The sequence below is a fragment of the Emydura macquarii genome, unplaced genomic scaffold (assembly GCF_026122565.2).
Source record: "Emydura macquarii macquarii isolate MOO-44397 ecotype Brisbane River unplaced genomic scaffold, CSIRO-AGI_Emac_v2 contig_1045, whole genome shotgun sequence".
Classification (NCBI taxonomy): Eukaryota; Metazoa; Chordata; order Testudines; family Chelidae; genus Emydura; species Emydura macquarii.
This window is the reverse complement of record NW_027131182.1, coordinates 13809216-13829137: the sequence shown is the minus strand read 5'-3', so window position 1 is coordinate 13829137 and position 19922 is coordinate 13809216. Positions and strand designations below refer to the sequence as shown.

Here is a 19922-nt window from a genome sequence, read left to right as displayed (position 1 = left end):
GGAGAAGAAATCCTCTCCCCCAATGCCAAAAAACTGCTCCATGAAGGCTACTTCAGCCCACAGGGTCAGTCTAGGAAGACTGACATAGAAAATCTGCCCAGCCCTGCCCCAGCCCAATCCAGAGATGCTCCTCCTATCCCACTTGTGTGTTGCTGCGCAGGGAGCTTGTGCAGAGTAATTCACATCATCCCATACCTTATACTCATGGAAAAGGGAGCTTGTTTTGGCCCTTATTACAGTCAGACATTTATAACACGCGTTTTTATCACAGGATCTAGAAAGCACCACTGTTCTAGCTGAGGCCACAGTGAACATGAGCCAAGTCCTTCTGCTACAAAAGCAAACGGAATAATCAAGTGTCACCATGCAAGTAAAAAAAAGTCACCAAATATACTGCAGAATAAATGACTCAATATATTACATATCTTAATTACTCTGAAAAAGAATAAACCAGAAAGCAAGCGCAAGAGACTTTCAAATTTTCAGCAGGTACTAATTTGAATGAACTGTAATTATTTAATTTAGATTTCTTTTTTGTTTCTTTTTCATGCTACTCTTTGCCACTTCGTAGAAGAATAAGTGACTCCATAGGATTTTACAAGTTCTTTTCTACTTAAAGGAAATGAAAGTTACCCCACACGCACAACAACTTTTAACACATGATGTAAATGTACTTCACATGCATGTTTAAGGCAAAACAGCTAGCCTACGTCAAGGACCAAGAGCTTTCAGAAATGTTTAATTATGAAAGCATGAGAAAGTATCAAACTTTTTTGTTTGAACTTCTACAAATATAAAATTTGTAAAGATGTCTATGCCACGTTTTAGTTAAAAGTAAACTTTTACAAACAAGCACAAGTTTATAAAAGAAAAGCTGAAAATTACAGCTACACAAATGGTGTAACAGTAATTTATCCTTTCCAAAGAAAGTGTAATGATTTGATTATTAATCTTGGTTCAATAATTGTATATTAATTTTATTTCCAAGTATGTAGAACTAATCTGAGAGCTTGAAACATAGTATTTTCTTAACTTCAAAACTTAAAGTATGAATTCTTGAGAGAAGATTCGTCCTTTTTTTCCTACCAATTAGTGTTGCAGCATAACCAGATTGTGAAAGATATAATATTCAATATTATATGATGTAAGTAATTTGGGAACAAATATTCTACAACAATTCTACTGCTCTGTTCTTAACTAGGGGACATTCTCCATTTTGTGTTTAAAAAGGTGTATAAAAGTGACATGCTTCAAAAACATACTAAAAAGATGGACCTTAGACATATATCATGCAATTGGGAGAAAAACTATATTTTGAAATAACTGACAGTGGCCATGATGTCAAACATCCACTGAAGAACAAAAAAAATGCATACCACATGGGGAAAGGTACAGAGCACTGCACCACTTCATATATGGCAGCATCTGTAAAGGACAGCAACAGGGCACAGAAACACGCAAAAAAACTTTATTGCATCCCTCCTGATCTGAGATGAAAGACATGTACACCCACCTTTTACAGACAATGCCTGTATCAGTGGTGTTCAATCTTGTCAACCTTCGGGCCTAATGTTATTTCACAAAGGTCATAGGGATATTTTGGGGGCAAACTGTCAGTCCTGTGCTGCTCAGGCAGTGAAAAGGAAGCAGAAGCCACCTGCTAGCGCCCTGCTGGAATTCTTCTACTATGCAGGAACCCCAATGTGCAAACAGCTAGTATAGACTGCTCCTACACATACCTCTCAGCAGACCCTGGCACAGGGGGCATGTTGGAGGCTGAAGAAAAAATGGCCAGGATATTTGGCACATAGTCCTTTGGGGACCACAGCCAGCTGAGATAGTGCAATTTGGAGCAGCCCCCAGACTTGGTGCTTTAAGCTGCACTAAGGCTTGAACAGAGACTCAAGCAGCATTGAGTGATTGCTGGTTCTTAGCATCTCTTCTTATTCCCCTTTTGAGAGCTGCCATGGGTAGCTATGTAAATGGTAAGATGTGTTAAGCACTTATCTAGGCTGAGGCAGAGCCAGCTGTACTCCTAGCCTGCTCTCCAGTAACACAGCAGGCTGAGCTACTCTCTTTCCACTCCTGTACTGCAACAGGTGAGAGGATCACATTAGAGCTGTTCCTGGGACAGCAGTGGGAGGTGGTGCCCGCTACCTCCTTCCCATAATGATTATACAAAATCACAGGACATGACCCAGCAACCACATTTCAGTTAATAATATTTTTTTTCCTTTAACCCAGTTGGCAAAGAGGACCACAATTAAGAACCTACAGGGACACAAGCAACCCCCTAGGCAACAGGTTGCACACATCACTGCTTATGTGCTTTGGCAATCACTAAGATATTTTGCCACAGAAATTTCTGATCATAGCAACTTAACACTATACAGAACAGCACTATCCTATAGTTTTCTACATTCATTTATATTTTTCAGGCTCTCATTATTAAGTACTTCAGCTTTTCTGGGGACTACTCTTGTTTCTTCAAACCACACCTCCTCCTTTAGAGAATGCAAATCTTCTGCACGGGACCATTTTTGTGCTGTGAATTTGTATGGCATAATATTAAGTGGGTGATTTTGGGTTTTTGGCAAGATTTTGAGGCAAATATTACAGTAAGTTACTATTCTTTTCAATGCACAAGTAATGAAAGTATATATCCCCTATAATATTTAAAACCTTTTCCAGAGGTGAACGTAAGATTTCTTGCAACTATAAGTTACTTATTAGATTGATTTACTAAAGAAATACAGTAAAAATAACATACCACTATACTGTCTTTCACCTTTAACACTTCAACATTAAAATTAGTAAATTTAATGAACTACTTGTACTCAGAAAATTATACTAAAGAAATTCCAACCTTCAGGAAGCTACCTTTACCTTTTATCAGCCTACAATGACACATGGAAAGACATGACTTAAATCTGAGAAAAAAGTACTTCCCTAAAGTGTAACAATTTTTTTTTAAAACAATGATTATGGCAAAAGAAAGTTAACGATGATACCCCATTCTTAACAATATTGTTGTATAAATAGCACAGACAAGTTAAAGATCATATTGGCCTTAATGGTGTGGGTCTCTCTAGTCTGTAAAGTAACTACATTTAAAAAAAAGGAACCTTCTTACTTAACAGATCTGTTCCTTTCTGTATTCAAAATTTTAACACTTGAATGTGATGACTAAATGTTTTACTGCATTTTAATCATGTTGGTCTTGCTGAGCTAACACAGCTAAAACTGTGTAGCGGATTCTGTTCCCTTTTAATAAACAACTCTGTTGATGTATTTGTTCCAAACACTTACACCTGTGTAAACCCACTGAAAGCAATGGGTTTTCACAAACATCCCTAAGTGCATTATCTGAGAATGAAGCCACGTGGGTGAAACTGAGAATCTAATATGCCCCGCAGAATCTTTATCAATCATGATAATGCATATGAGAGAGAGAATCTAGCTTGGCTATCAGAACCCAGGCTAAATCTGCAGCATTTGAAATCAGAATGCTTTTTTTTTTTTAATTTGAAAATTGAGCATGTCTGAGCTGGAAACCGTTGACACACAAACATGGATCACTCACGCCATTTTTTACAGGGTCACTTTTCAAAATGAAAGCACACTTATACTCCTAATTTTTACTAACCACAAAATAATGGTATTAGAACAGCACTTTTCATCATTTTTGTTAAAGCAGCCTAATTATGCCCATTTAAAGACATTAATATTAAAAAGAATAGAATATTTTATTCATTAACATTTTTTAAAAATGCATATTCAGCCAACAGAATTCTTTCAACAGTGTTATTTAAATAGGTATTTAATGAAATACGTACTTAACACTCCTGAAAGCTAATTATTCCACATGTGATCACTTAAAAAATGTTTAAATTTTATTTTAAATTTTAATGTAGAAGCCATTTGTTCTCCTTTCCAAATTTAGGCCCAGATCCAACAATTAAGTCCAAGCAGATGACCTCCGGCTTCGGTGGATTTCCATGAAGACATAGACGCTCCATCCACATAGACCTCATTACAGAATCTCCATCTTATGGCTAATCACTTGCCAAGAAAGGTTAAAAACTTATTTAGGTCCATGACACTGTATGCTTAGTTTAAGTCTGGAAAAAGTATTTATGGCAGGTATAATATTTATTTAACATGTTTATTTTAATAGACAATTCATGTTTTTAAATTTTTGTATTCAATGTTACTAACGACACAATGGCAATACGTGATATATAATTATTTTTTAAATATTTTTCCAAATTGCAGTCTGAAGATTAATTATGTGAAAACTAAACTGTTTCTCTTGCTATATTACAGTGCCTTGTTTGAGCAGCAATGTTTGAAAGTATTAAAAACAAACTATAGCATGTACTGCTTATAATTAATTATAACAGTGACACAATTTCTTTGTCATTAAATTTAAAATAGCTAATTTCAGCACACAGCATTTTATTACCGATCAGGCTCCAGACATTTTTAACTGGATACTCTCAGAGTGCAGATTAAGGGCCCACTTCTGCAAAACCTTACTTATGTGACTAGTCTTTATTCACAAGTATCCCCACTGACTTCAACAGGCTTCTCACATGAGAAAGTTGGCAGGACCAGACTCTTAGTATAAAGTGGAGGTCATAACTAAAATTTTGTTTAGCTTGCTACATATCATGATAACTTGAAGCAAGCTGTGTGGCAAGCTAAACAAAATTTTAGTTAATGACCTCCACTCTATACTAAGAGTAATCTTACCATTTACAAACTGTGTTGACCGTTTAACCATTCACTGCATGGGGGGCTGTGCATGTGGGGAGTGAGTGGGGACGGGGTGTTGCAGAGAGGGATGATGGGTGGGGGGCTAGGACTAGGGCATGTGGGGGAGAGCCCTGGAAACTCAGGGGTTTGGCACCGGTGCCAGCTTAAGCAGCAACTCAGGTGTGCCCGGATGAAGGGTCTGGGGAGTTGGGCAGGCATAGGGGGTCTCCGCAGTTCTGGGGCAGGGCCAGGAGCACAGTGGGGGGCTGGCAGTGCGTGGAGTTGCCTTATTGCCTCTTCCTGTGGGCTGGCAGGCCTTGCACACCCGGAACAAAGTTGGGTAAAGTGTAACTGGGAAGCCAAAACAGAGGCACCTCCCCGCTCCAGTTGGCGCGGCCACAGCGCCATCTCCTCCTGCCCCCGGTATCCACCTCACCAGACAAAGCCCACCCCAGCTACCGGAGCGTGGCCCAGGCAGGGCAGAGACCATCTCCGCAACCCCCATATCCAGTGTGTGTCTTGCAGCGCTGGCCGAACAGTGACCACCCCCTGCATAGCCAGCTCCCCCAGGGGAGAACTCCAAGGCAGAGAAGCAGCAGCCACATGCACCTTGGAGACTCCCATGTCTCCCTCCCCCATGTGTCCGGGTGGTGCAGCTCTCAAGTCCCAGTGTCCTCCCCCCCAGCCCTGGGCCTGAGGCCGGTGCCACTCACCAGGCAAGCACACCACATAGTGGAGATAGGGATGTAAAATATTATATCATTTAAACGTTTAAATTATAGAATTTATTGTTTAAACGTTTGTTTAGTTAAACGATATTATACATCCCTAGGCAGTACTCGAGAACATTTTATTCACGCAGACAAAAGTATATATTATATATACATATTGTTAATGTTTTCAAATCACCAATATCCGAACAAGCTACCAAAATATAGTAAAATCAACATTCAACCACTTGTGTATGAAATCATAATTATTTTATATTATACACAACTACATTAAAAATTATTAAAGGTTGCAAAATCAAGCACCCAGAAAGTAGGAAAGGCCAGAATTAAGTGTCTGGGTATAATCAGAGGCAGAAGTAACAGCTTAGTTTAAACACCATGTTTTCAGTTCTCTTATAACTTTATCAAACTTTAATCATCTGAGCTGAAATTTTTCATACCAGGTGCATGCCTCAAGCTAATTTTTTTTTTTTAAGTTTTAGCAAAAATGGTTCAACTGTTACTGAAAATGAGGTGAGAAAAATATGTTCTCAATATTAAAAATAACAATCCTTGCAACCATATCACTAAGAAGCTATAGCACTTCCATGCTTCGAAACAGGGTCTTGACATTCGGCAGGGGATCATCCTGAAGTCAGAAAAGTATTTCTTTGCTGTCCCTATAAAAAGCCTCCCAAATTTGGCTGAGTTATCATCTCTGAAAAATAGTTTGCATATGCTCATTAGAATTTTGTTAAGAGTCTGGCATCAAAATTCTCTAAACACTCAGTTTGCACTGGGCATGCTCCAGCTTAGCAGTGCAGAGACTAAACATGTCTTTTCCTTCAGTTGCTCCTCTTAGCTGTCGGGCCTGCTCTGGCACCCAGCACCAAGAGCCTTTCCTGTGCTCTCAGTGCTCCACTTGGCCTATGGCATACAGACAGTATACGGGAGAATCCACCCAACTCAAATGCAGGGGAGTGAGGAATACAGGGAGGGGTGGGGTTACAAGGGTTTGTAACCATTAAAGGACACTACCCCTTTGAATCTTAGAATGTAATCCAGAATTTCTGACACCCAGCATTCCTCTGCTGCCTAGCAAATAGCTATAAAACCCACCAGCAAAAATATGCACTGGTCAACAGAAGGTAACAGCCTCCTACTGCTACCTGTTACTCTGTTAGCTCAAGTGGTAAAAGTCTATCCTGTAGATCTAAGAACACCAACCCTACCAGTGACCCTAATAAGAAGGATTAATACAGTTCCACATGATGGAATTTGTTTTTTTAAAGTTTGCTATTTTAAAAACCTAAACTACATACAAAAACCATGCAAGAGGAAAATTGAGATTGCAAAGCCAAGTATTGGATGTTAGTAAATGCCAGAATTAAGGTTGTCAATGCAACTGCTATTTGACCCCCTTGTGCAGTATGACACAGTAATTACATGATTACATACATTTTCCCTCCATAGGATTCTGCCTCATTCAGTGCACATGATAGATGATGCTCAGGGAATGAATTAGGGTTGTATAGTAAATGAAGTTGTAGTCTATATGATCTTAGCCTCATTTGCTGCAGAAGGTGAAAGGTTTGTAGTTAATGAGGTGAACTGTAGAAACTGAAAGGACAGTCTCACCGTTAAGGCAGTATGCCAGCCTGAAGAACTGGATTCCATCCCTCTTTCTGTCACAGAGTTCCTATGGGATACTGGGCAAGTCACTTAAACCAAAATTTTCATAGGTGGCCACTAACTGGGTGTTTCTCACTTTTTGGGTGCCCAACATTGGGAAACCCTGAACCTGATTTGCAGAAGTACTGAGCACTCACAGGTGCAAATAAAGTCAAAGGGAGCTATGCTTTGAAAATAATAAGTACTATAAAAATACTAAAGTACTCAGAAAAATCAGGCCCTATGCATCATAATTTGGACATCCAACGTTTATGGACACTTTTTACAATTTTGACCTTAATCTCTCTGTGTTTCAGTTCCCCATCTGTAAAATGGGGATAACCATAGAAGCATAGAAATATTGGGCTGAAGGGACCTTGATAGGTCATCTAGTCTGTATGACTGCACTGAGGCAAGACAAATAATAATACCATAATACCTCACGGATATGTAATGAGGATAAATTCTTTCAGATTTGTGAAGCACCCAAATACTTCAATGGTAAGCACTATAGAAAGCCCATGAATTAATAATTAATTAGAAGAATTAAAGAATTAATAATTCTGTGTTCAGTGCAGAATTTGGATGGTGTGCTGTAAATAACGTATAGGGCCACACACTGAATGATAATGATGAGAAGAAGAAATTAGGAATAGGTAGCTGGTCAGTTAGCACTGTCCATCATGGACACTGAATGAGGCCTGGGTCCTGTGGAAACTAGCACTATGTGATAATGTAGCTAAAGACAGTATCATATTGCATATACACAAGAGCGCTACATTAAGGTTGCATTTGTGATTTTAATTTTGGCACTTCCTAATTTGTGAGTCCTTTACTTTGCACTCTTACTTTTCTTTTAACAATTTTTGTATTTGATATGTATATATATATGGACTAAAGTTTGAATAAAAAGTTTCACAACAATGCTTTGCAATACTATTTTGTAAAGCACTTTGAGACCTATGGATGAAAGAGTGCTATCAAGGTGAAAAGTTGTATCACTGAGAAACAACAACCAATAGCAATATGATGAATTTCTTGATCTTCTTTTATTGAAGACAAAAAAGACTTTGTATTAAAATCTTTCAAGTTTACATTGGCAGACATGAATATTGAAGAATTGTTCTTTTTTTTCCTAGTTTGTCTCAACTAAATTGTCATCTTCAAGTTCTATCTCTGTGCACTATCAATAATTATATTCAATTCAGCTGAAGTGCTTTTTAATTTTATATGTTTATTTAGACCAAAATCCTCTCCGCTGCTACTGGAGTTTCCGGTGGTGGATATATGGGCAGGCAATAAGACAGCTGTAGGTTCTGCATAACCTATGCCAAACCACCTCAAGTTCTACACCCCCAACTCTCTCACCCTTGTGAAGGAGACCTGCACCAATTTCTACATAAGAGAGCTCTTTGCACCACTTGGGGTGGAGGTATAGATTTGTCCCTTAAAGCAAATGCTGCCTATAACTGTAAAGGAAATAAAAAGATGAAAATGTAAATAAATGGACCAGTAAATCCTCAGTACAAGCTTTTAATAATTACCTTTTTAAAAGGATTTTTCTGTGATAAAAAAAGGTCATCTTTTACGCAGTGTTTTCTCATAGAGAATCCATATCAACAATAGACTTGTAGATGTCTCCATGTAATTGGACTTTTATGATTATCTGATCATTCAAATTAAAAGCTAACCTGAAGAGCAAATTTTCTAAGAAATGCTAAAAGCAAAATTCAAAATAGGCAGTACAAAATTAAAATGGTCAGTTCTTTCTCTCATTAAATGTAACAGGGTTTTTTTTTTTTGGTGTGATATCACATTTCAAGAAACAAAATAGCTATTCTAATATAGGGCCTATATATAAAGCATCACATTTAATAGCTTAAGATACTGAAAACTGCAATAAGACACCTTATTTCAATCCCTATCTCAAACTATTTCCTTATTTTACTGAAATCTCTTTCACCTATTACTCTTCAAAGTATTATATATATATATTTGTCATAGTATCCAGAGACCCAATCAGTGTTGAGGCTACATTGTCCTAATCATAAAACAAACCTTACAAAAATACAGTCCCTGGCCCAAAGAAATTAGAATCTAAGGCCTTGATCCTGCAGTTAGATTCAGCCAGATATTGTGTCCAGTGTGCCAACAAAATCAACTGGGCTCCACATGGGTGCAAGAGTCACCCCATGTATTCAATTGCAGGATCGGGGCTTAAAACTGACTGTACTGGTAGATTTTTGATTCTGTAGTTCTGTTTTACTTTCACAAAAAAGAGAAGAGTATTGAAGTTTGAAGCATCTTTAAAAGGCAACAATGTTTTAAGTTAAAGATATACCTTCATCCTGAAACCCAAGTAATTTTAAAAAAAAGTTGAAAGGCAACTTCAGGAAATACACCTCCCCCTGAGTCATCATGCCAATTTTTGTGGGAATTACATTGTGTAAAAAACCCACACAAGCAGGAGGAGGAACAAACTGACTATACATAGGAAACGAACTACAACAATGTCAAATGTATAAAATAAACTGAAAAATATTTCTCTCCATTCTCTTTCAATTACAAGTAACACATTTAAAATTATTTTAATACTATTAAATAAAAAATCACTTCTGTTTGATTGTTAAGTTACGTTCTTAACATAGTTTACTTAAATAACTGTATTGTTCCCATTTTCTAAGAAATTTTCTTCCTGCACACCTAGCTGTTCTGACAAATGGAGGACCAGTACAGTCCCCTATGCTTGGGGAAAAATTGACATGAAAGTTAAACACTTCTGGTTTTCCATAATTTTTAAAACTTCATTTTTAAAATGTTAACTAAAGCTTACTTTGCACACTTTACTGAGAGAAGCTAAATACTTTTAGATTTCCAGATGTTCAAATATTTGAGTTTGAGAAAACATATCACCAAGTAGCCCATGATGACCCTAAGATAAAAAAAGAATCACGAATACAGTCCGCAATTTACAGTTTGTTTATAAACATGTTTTTCATTTTTCATATAAATGAATTTTATCCAGAAATATGTATGGCTTTTATATTAAAAAACAAGCAGTAAACAGTATCAGAAGAGATAAACTTGACAAGAACTGTATAGCAGCTCAATTCTTACTCATATCTGCATGTTTAAAGTCAATTGCCTTATTTAATTTAAATTACTGACATTAAAGTGTGTAATTCAAACAAGTTCATTGACATTCATTTAACCGAAACTAATTTTTGCTTGTTCCAGAGACCTGTTTTAAACCAATGACGAGAGAAACCCTAGGGCCAATGTCGCTTCCTGATGATGAAAACTACCCAAGTACAACAACTATTTTTGCACAGTCCTTTCTTTCCTGTAAACTAGAGCTATGCTCGGCCTCCACACACTCTATGCCCAAAAGAAAACAACGATTCAATTACACACAGAGACAGGACAATTAGAGACAACTTGCAGCTCCCTCTGCAATTCATAAAGTTTAAAAATAAAAGCTGCTTTATCAAATTGTAAATGGTTCCTCTCCACGCATGTAGGCCTGAGGCCCTGTTGCAAACAGTGTCTCACAGGACCAGGCAGCACAAAGACAGGAATGGGAGATTAGTGGGAGGGAGGGAGGCCGGGATTGGGGCTCAGCAGGATCTTCAGGCTTTTTAAAATTCAAACTGCTCCCTGACCAATACAAATCACGGACACGCTACTGACTACTACATGGATTTACAGCATTAAAAACACGCCTTCTACGTGACAGCTATATTAACCTCAATTTTTTAAACATGTATCGGGGCACTGAGAGGCAAGATAGCAAGGTTTAGGAAGGAAGACCCTGAACACAAAACAACAAAAAGTTACTTTGATAGACACATTAGCCACAATGTTACAAGAGATCTCCCTTAACAAGAAGAAAACCTACTACAAAATAGTGAAAGTGTATTGTGCAATATTGCTACATTTTAACCACTTAAAAATGTCCTTTCGATATTCCATATGAAACTTTAGTATCAAAGCAGCCTGATCAGAATAAATTTTCCCCAACGATGCAGTTTTATTGGAAGTATTATACTGGTTAACAGCAGTTACTTTAAATTTACCCAGATTTTCAACATTTTGAACTCCACTAAATGTTAGTTCAAGTAGAGTACTTTACTATGAACAAACTTTATTTTTTTAAACAACTGACACTTATTGCAAGTCATTTACAGACACTTTTGACCTGTTTTGACCTGTTAAAATGACACCTAATTACACAGTCAAACATCATGGACACAAACAGCCAATAACAATCCCAGGACCTCAAAATGATCTGTCCTGTCAAGAAAAGGATGGCACTTTTATTTTAATTAAACTTAAGTCCCAAATTGTTAGGGTAAGATCCCAGCTTTACCCTGATCCCTGAAATGTCCCTGAAATTAATCGCTCAATGCAGGACCCCTACCCTATTTATTGACAAGTTATTAGAAAGCATAAAACAGGATTTTTTCTATATTACTTATTCATGAAATATACATAGTATATAAACTAGAGTCTATATGGATAACTGACATGATACTCCATGTATATTTCCTGGAGTCTGCAGGTGTTCATGTTGTGTCAATCATTTAATAAGGACTAGTTGTATTCTATAAATAAAAGTAGTGATTACAGCAGGAGTCAATTGCTATATATTTTAGGGCTCAATCTTTTAAACACAAATTTATGTGTATTATTAACTTTTGAATGTTCAAATTGGAGTTTATTTAAGAAGAGCTAGTGGTGAGGATAATAGGTATATTTGTTTCTGGGTATAATGGAAATATTTGTTTCTTCCTGCTCTTCACACTGCTCTCTCCCGGTTCAGGGGACTCTGGGCTGGCTGCGCTGGGACCTCTCCCCGCTTCCGTCCTAGTGAAGTTGTAAATATGGCAAGGGATCATTGCACATTTACTGTTAATTGTATTGTTTCCTCCTGCTGCTGCTCTCCGGGTTGAGGCCTGTCACTGAGAAGCCGCTTCGCCTCTCTAATCCCCGAGCTGGAGTGAAGGCGCTGGCCGGCGGGCCTGCGCCCTCCGCCGGGCCTGGGCCTCCCGGCAGCCCGGGAAGAACCAATCTCTTCCGCCAAACCCAACAGAGGAGGAAGGGGGTTGTGCAAGGAAGACCTCCGGCCACCCCTCACTCCCCTCTACCCGGGTAACAGTTAATCCCCTCTGCTCACGGCAGAGCTGGGCCGCCTGAGCTGGGAAGCCAGGCCCGCTGCTAGAGAGGGCAGGGAGGGGAAGGGGAAACAAGGAGGGGGAATTACCTGAGCAAATCGGCGTCTGAATCCAACGAGAATCCGAGAGAGGGGGAGAGGAATCCACCCCCCTCCCTCCTCAGAGGAGCCGCCGCCGCTGCTGGGCCGCCGCCGCCGCGGAGCAGGAGGAGGAGGGGAGATAATATAACAACAATAATCCGGGCCGGGAGGGGGGCTGGCTCCTCTTCCGTCTCCTCCTCAGTGCAGCGAACATGTAGAGCCGGGGGGTGAGCGGCCGAGACAAATCCCTTCCCCCTGAGCCTGCTTCACAACATCAACACGGGCCGGGCAGAACCGGTTCCGAGACACACACCGACCCGGGGGGCCGCTGCCACTGGCCCACCGCCACCGCCGCTCTCTCTCTCGAGCTCTCTCTCTGTGCGTGCGAGTGTATGCGGGGGGGGGAGGGGGAGTAGCTTGGGCACGGTGAGTCGGTACCGGGGGGGGGAGAAGGAGGGGGAAGGATCCTGTGTGTCTCTCTCTCCCTCTCAGAACAAAATGCCGACCGGAAGTGCAGCTGCAGGAATGACTCCCTCCACCGGCGCCAAACACCAACAGCCTCCCCCTTCCCGCTGCCGTCGCTGCTGCTGCTTGCCTCCTCCTCGCTCACTCAGCCAGCCAGCCCTGCTTCCGCCGCCACCGCCACTGCCACTGCTCCGCTCGGCTCTCCTCCCTGCTGCTTGCAACACACACACACACACACACAGAGCAGCTGGAGCGGCTCCCTCTCCTCTGCCTCGCTTCGTCTCTCGGCTGCCACAGCTGATGTCCCTCTCCGTCTGTGTCTTTCCCCTTCTCCACCCTTCATCTGCCGCTGCCTCGGAGTTTCTTTCTTTTCCCCTTCTCATCTAGATGAATGAGCCTGGAGATTGCATTTAGGCCTGCGCTAAGTGGAAGGGAGTCTGCGATCTGTGAAGAAGGGACTATTTGAAAGAAGATTTTCTTTTAATGATGATGGGACGGACGACTTTAAATGACTGCAAAATCCTTCCCTGCAAGAGAGACTTGAAAAGGTGCATTAAAATAAATCCCAAAAGGAGGCTATCTTCTTCTCCCGGATGACTGCAATTTGGCAGACCTGGGACACTTACTGGACCTTATTTTATTGTTGTTCTTGTCCACGTGCGTATTAAGATGCTGTTGTCGATTTGAAACATAGGATGCTAAAACGTTGCTGGGTCGAGTGATTTCTAGATGGGCATGGTAACCTAACGATTGATTTTTAAAAACAGCCTTCTTGAGCAAATGCGGAGAGACTGCTGTTGAAATGATGGCTCCTTGGCTGGAAATTGAAATGATTGCCATATTTTCCCAGGATAATTATGTGTTGTGAAGGTCTCTTTGGCAAAGGCACAGTCCTCGTCAAAAAAGCGCTTCTATTTTCCCTTCAGGTAAAATAGTTCGTATGTGATCCTATCACAGGATAGTATGAAGTGTCGTTCATATATGCTGGGTTAACCGCCTCCTTTTTTACTCACTACAGAGGTTCCCATCTTGCAGTCCTTACTCAGGGAAGACTCCAGTTGATGTCAGTGGGAGACTTTCTTGCTTGAGTTGGACAGTAAGCACTTGTAAATGTCGTGGAGTGCACCCTTTCAGCTCTGGATGGACATAGTTTACACATGGGAGAAATGCCTTCCCGATCATGACATTGCTTCTACATCCAATGCAACTGGATCTTCCCTGGCTGTATGTGATGATTGCTTGAATAATACCAGGTATGTCTCCACCACAGTTTTTAAAACGTGGCTCTTGCTCTCAAATAGAATACTATCTAGTTCATAGTGTCAGAGTGGAATATAAGGTTTTAAAAAACTTTACATATTTTTGGGTGAAGGCAGAAGGGGTTTTGTAATTTAGTATTGAAGATACTAATTTCATGTGAATAAATGTCTGTATATATAAATTTAAGAGACAAAATCAACTTAAACCACACTTTTGTCTGAAATGTGTTACCTGCAGTTGTTACAAATAACCATTGAGGCCCTGATCCTGCAAATTCTTATGCATCATGTAATTTTAAGCACATATATATCTGCAGAATCTGGGCTTTCATCAGTTATTCCTCTTCTTTTTGTGGATTGTTCATAGAGTAACAGGAGAGGGGAAGGAGTGGAGAGGAAGTGACAGGAAAATGCAATGGTAAAACACAAAACTTTTCAGAACCAGGTGTATTACCTACCTGAAACTACTGTAATTTATTATTTTTATTATTAATTAACTGGATTCAATTTTTGGGTCTCTACGTGATTGTGATAATTTATCAACACTATGCAGTATCCGATAAATCAATTAATAGAGTATAAGGCCAGAAGGAAACATTTTGATCATCTAGTCTGACCTCCATCTGTAGGATGGAATAGTAAAATGCTTCTCTGTAAATACAAGTGCAACAACCTTTTTTTCAGTGTCATGTCTCTTCTAACTAATATAAAATGTGACTATTCAATATAAATGTCATGGTAATAACATACACCTATTAATCTATTGAATTTCAGTCAGAATCTTTGATTAAGAGTTAGAGTGACCCCTTTCTGATTTCTTATCAACCCTGTTTAATTAAATTAGGCAGTAATACTTGGGAAAATGTTCATTTTTATTACATTAGATCTGCCACAGAAAAGTAATTAAATGATTAGAGGCAGTGGTTGTTTTGGAAACTATTGTTATGACATGATAAATGCAGAATTACTGTAAAATTAAGCTCCTTAAGTAAAAACTAAATATATTTTACTTATCTAGAAGCAATTAGATATAAAAGTTATTATAGTAATAAAGTAAGGTCCTGGTCCTGCAGTCAAATCAACATAAGTAGATTTCTGTGGCCCATTTTCTTATTGGGCTCTGCATAGGCATGGACAGCACATGAGTTCTGTCTTTGGGGATGCTCGGGCTTGGTGAGGGGCATGGATGTTGGGACTGTGGCCCTGTCCCTGCTCCACCCCCTCCCCGGAGGCCCTGCCCATGCTCCACCCCTGCTTTGCCCCAGGCCCACTCCCCCAAGATCCCACCACTTGCTCCTCTTTGACTCCTCCCATGAGGTCTACCATACCCACCACTTGCATCTCTTGGCCCCCTCCCCTGAAACCCCCACCCATCCACCTGCCACTTACACCTCTTTGGGGAGAGGGTAAAAAGGTGCAAGTGGCAGGCAGGGTGGGGGCAAAAAGGCGCCTGCCACAGGCAGGAAGGGGCCTCAGGGGAGAGGGCGAAGAGATGCAAGTGGTAGACCAGGAAGCCTCTGGGGAGGGGCCTGAGTGGGAGCGGGGCGAAGAGGTGGAGCAGGAGTTTCTGGCAGTATCTGTTTGCGGAGGCTTTGCATACTCAAGACTCTTATACCCGCCACCCATACACATGGATCCAACCATAAGGATCAAACTACAGTATTGGGTCATATACTTCTACAGAAAAAAATATTATACATAGATTCATCATGTTATATACATGATGTCCAGGAGGAAGAGAGATTATGGTGTAATGGAAGTTATAAAAACAACATATTACAACAAAAGTGAATTGCAGGTTTGGATATATAGTTTTATGCACAGTGATAAGTCTGTAAAGGTTTTAGGGACTCATTCAGCTTCTGTTGAGATCAAAGGGAAGCAATTAAGACTATTTATTTTCCTCTAAATGACAAATGTATGGATATCATCACTGTAAATCTAAAATGTTTGGAACATTATTATCCTTCTAAATATGCACACTTTTTTATTTTTCTGATTATTTGGTAGAATTAATGGAAAAATTATAATGCATATTTATTTTATTTGTTTTTACAGGATCTGAAGTAACATGCATTCAAGCTTTCCCTCATTTTAAGTACTGCATGGTGTACTCTAGTAGTGGATAGAACACCAGAGTGGGACTCAGGAGACCTGGATTCTATTCCTAGCTGTGCCACTAGCCTGCTGGGTGACATTGGGCAACTCATTATTATTATTTATATTTAATGGTCAGCCAGTCATATATATATATATATATATATAATATTTCTTTTTGGATAGAATTTTTTAAAGGAAGGTCTTTGATGTAGCTGCATAAATAAAAAGCCTTTACAAAATTGTTATATTTAAAAAATACATAAATAAAACTTGCTGGCAATTTTAAAAAACTTTTGTGCACAATTTTGGGAATTCATTGTATATATGTTCTATGGATAGAATGCAGTGTAGCTAAACTAGTGTTCTCAGTATATCAAAGTTATTGAGGATTTTGGTATTAAGGCTGAGTTACAGTAGTGAGTAGGAGGGAGGCAATGATGAATGTTATCTGCCAAGAATGTAAATATAAAGTAATGCTCATTGCATTGACTTTTATCCACAGGCACAAATAATTGCACCATATAATTAATTCATTGGGGAATATTCATCTTGAGAAGTAAATAACCTTAAGGTCAGGTGAAGCCTTCAGTAATGCAGATAAAAAAACAAACAAACAGGCAAAGTAGACTGTAGCTTGGGGAATAAGATATGTGTACAGCTAACTGTGTTATGCTTTGCAGGTTTACAATTTGACAGTGACCATTTATTTTCTCTGATATAGGAATTGAGTGTAAAATTCTATTTCATTGCAAGTTACCTTATACTAGTTCCTTGGTATGTATAATCAAGCAGCAGAAAATTCAGATAACATAGCACAGTGTTTCTTTTTTTCTTTTCCTTGTAAGGTAATAACAGAACCTTTATTTTTTCAGTGCAGAAACCCTAAGATTCATGTTAGTAACTTGCATTAATACAACTGTATTAAGAAAGACTTTTCCTTTTTGTGTGAAATGTTCAAGCCATCTATAATTATAGAGAGCCAAATTGTGCCATCCTACAGGAGAAAAAAACATAAAAAGCTACAAAACTCCAGGAGTTTCAGTTTAGAGTTATTTCCAAATAATCCTATTAGGAGTAGACTCTAACCTTTAGATATCCAGGTGTCACAAGATCAGTCCTACTACACCCCACCCCAGGAAAGGAATAGCTTAGCAGCCCTACCCAAGATTGGGTCCATTGTGTATAAACATAAGAAGACTGTCCTTGGTCTGAGGAGACTCAATATGTATATATGTATCTTTGCCTGTACATTATCTATCCAAAGATAATTAAAATAATTGGTCACATATGATATATTACTGTAATTTTAGGGGAAATTATCTTTTTAAATAGCACCATGGCATGACCTATATCTCCTAATCATCTACAAAGAGTTTAAGTGACTGAACTGATCATATTATGATAAATACTCTATGGTTCCTGTGATTCTTTATCCTGACAATCATCCATTCCATATTATATCCCCTATAACAGCCATTTTATGTATTTCTTCAAGTTTCTCAGTGTTTTTCTGTACTTTCATTCATATTCCCCTTCATTTCCAGCATTATATTTCATTATCTTGTGTTTTGCTCCAGGCTCAAGTTCCAGTTTCCATTAGGTTAGTTAATGCTGTCTCTCTTCTGTTCAAAGCACTTGTTTTTTCTTGCATTTCCTCAGGCATTATTCATCTTTGTCATTAGACTGTGTTTTCCCAAGCATTTTTGGAGTGTTTCCTCCTTAGCTGCTCCCAAAGGTAGACACTTAGGCACAAAAAAGCCCCTAATCGCTCTCTTTTCAGTTTACTGTCCCTTCTCACTGATAACTGGCAAAGATCCTTCAGAATCCAAAGTTCTACCAGTCTCTCTTCAAGGAGCTATCAACTTGAAGAGGTTTTCCTTAAAACCAACTATTTTACTGCTCTTCTGGCCGATTTGGCTCCAGAAAAGACTTGTTTATGGAAGTGGAGAATGTGTTGTATTGCCTTAGTGAGGAGAGATGGGTATAAAAGATAGTGCTTGAAATGAACTTATGTGCCATGTCAGTTATGGCTAAAACAATACAGTGAAGGGTATTTGTGTTTGAATAATGCTAAGTAAATCAACTAAGAGATATTGTATTAGTAAAAAGATCAACTGGAGAGCACATTTAGTCAAAACTTAGGTTTTATAATAGTCACATTTGTTTTCTTTACAGAAAAAGCAGTCATAGAAAATTATGAACTGATACAGAACTGTTACTTGATACTGCTTCAAGGAAAAATGTTAAATATCTATAGACTATTGCAGCTAAAATATTTTAACGCAATCATTCCTTTACCAGATTTTTTTTTTCTCACCTAGGTTCAAAAGATTATATTTAGGTTGCAAGTTCTTTGTGGCAACTTTGTTTTTAGCTTGTCTGTAAAAGTACCTAACATACCATTCTCAGAGCTAGTGCAGTTAATTGTTGGACTAAGGAACATCACAACTAGAGCTGTGTAGACTAGACTACGTGTTGTGCAAATGAAAATACTCAGTTTTTGCTCCTTTGAATTTATTTAGCATTCTATAACAATGCAGTGTTTTGTACAAAGTTTGTCACATAAGTATTTGTATATGACTTTTTTCACTATCTGGGTCTCAACAACAATTTAAGGGCAGCTTTTCATAGTGCATTTGAATTTTGAATTGGGATGGTGGGTTTCATCACCTGGTTAGCCACATGATACTTCTTAAGGTTCCCTGTTTCACTAAACCCTACTCCTTGGTCTCAGCAGGACCCCAACAGCATAATTTGACTTGTTTGCTTATGTTGGTGTGAAAGACAGAAGGAGTGGAGGGAGAGATTGCTCCAAAAGATGGAGGGAGGGGCATGCACATGCTTGCCAAATATATCAAATGGTGGAGCTGATCACCAGTTCTCTTCACCAGCAAATGAAGGAGAAAGATGGTTATTGGGAGGTGAGTGGGGTGGTAAGTGTCTGTCATAAGACTTGATGAAGATGGGAGGAGGATTGTATGGAAATGAGAGTTGTAGGGCCCAGTGATAGGGGTTTCTATAGGTTTGGATATTTATGTGAATTAAAGTCTACATTTTTAAATGTTCCTCTATCAGCTGTACAATTCCAATGTTGAGGCTGGCTTACTGTGTGCTTTCATATGTCATTTTGCTATATTAAAGGTGGAGTTTGCATGTTTTTATTTTGTTGCCTTTGTAATCCTAGGAATCTGGCAAGGCTTATTTAAAGGGGAAAAGGAAATTATTTCAGTTTGGCAGACATGTTTGTGGCTGGAGACTGAAGTTCTTATTTATCCAACAAACAGGACAGCAAAAATGCAAGTTTCCTTACACTACTGTGCTTATATCCCTCCATGCTGAATATTTTTCTTACCCTGTCTCTCTCAGCTTTGGCCTCTTCCAAAAAATAATTTCAGAGATGTCTACTATCAGACTTCCTTGAGACTGTTGCTCTTCACGTGACTTGATATAATTTGTCCAACACTTCAAAAGTTAATTTAAAAAAAAAAAATTATAACGGGGGTTGCCAAAATGCCTGAAATGAAAGAGAGAAATCTTCATTTGCAATTTCAGGAAAGAAACAATTCCTCACTTCAGTATATCTATAATAGTAAATAGATATATCTAATTGTCCCGGTTGTTGTGATACTGTAGTTAACTTTTAGGTTGAGAAATATATCTTTCCTGTTTCAAGTATAGTTAAGGGTAGGTAGCAAATGGCTAATA

The 19922-nt window shown here is 38.9% G+C and overlaps 1 protein-coding gene and 1 long non-coding RNA gene across 9 annotated transcripts in view; one reads left to right on the top strand and one right to left on the bottom strand.

Moving 5' to 3' along the window:
* NIPBL (NIPBL cohesin loading factor) overlaps positions 1-12927 on the bottom strand; it is a 281327-nt gene extending 268400 nt beyond the window's left edge. For all 6 annotated transcript variants that reach the window (XM_067545538.1, XM_067545537.1, XM_067545539.1 and 3 more), the window contains exon 1: positions 12403-12927. The gene's annotated coding sequence lies outside the window, so the exon portion shown is untranslated. The remainder of the gene's footprint in view (positions 1-12402) is intronic.
* Positions 12898-19453, top strand: LOC137151213 (uncharacterized). 3 transcript variants are annotated; one of them, XR_010919214.1, is made up of 4 exons: positions 12898-13784; positions 13877-14111; positions 16176-19138; positions 19402-19453. It is a non-coding gene; the product is annotated as an uncharacterized lncRNA (long non-coding RNA). The 3 variants fall into 3 exon arrangements; XR_010919213.1 differs by lacking the exon at positions 19402-19453 and having other exon boundaries at positions 12931-13406; positions 13626-13784; positions 16176-19374; XR_010919212.1 differs by lacking the exon at positions 19402-19453 and having other exon boundaries at positions 12935-13784; positions 16176-19374.
* The last annotated feature ends 469 nt before the right edge of the window (positions 19454-19922 follow it).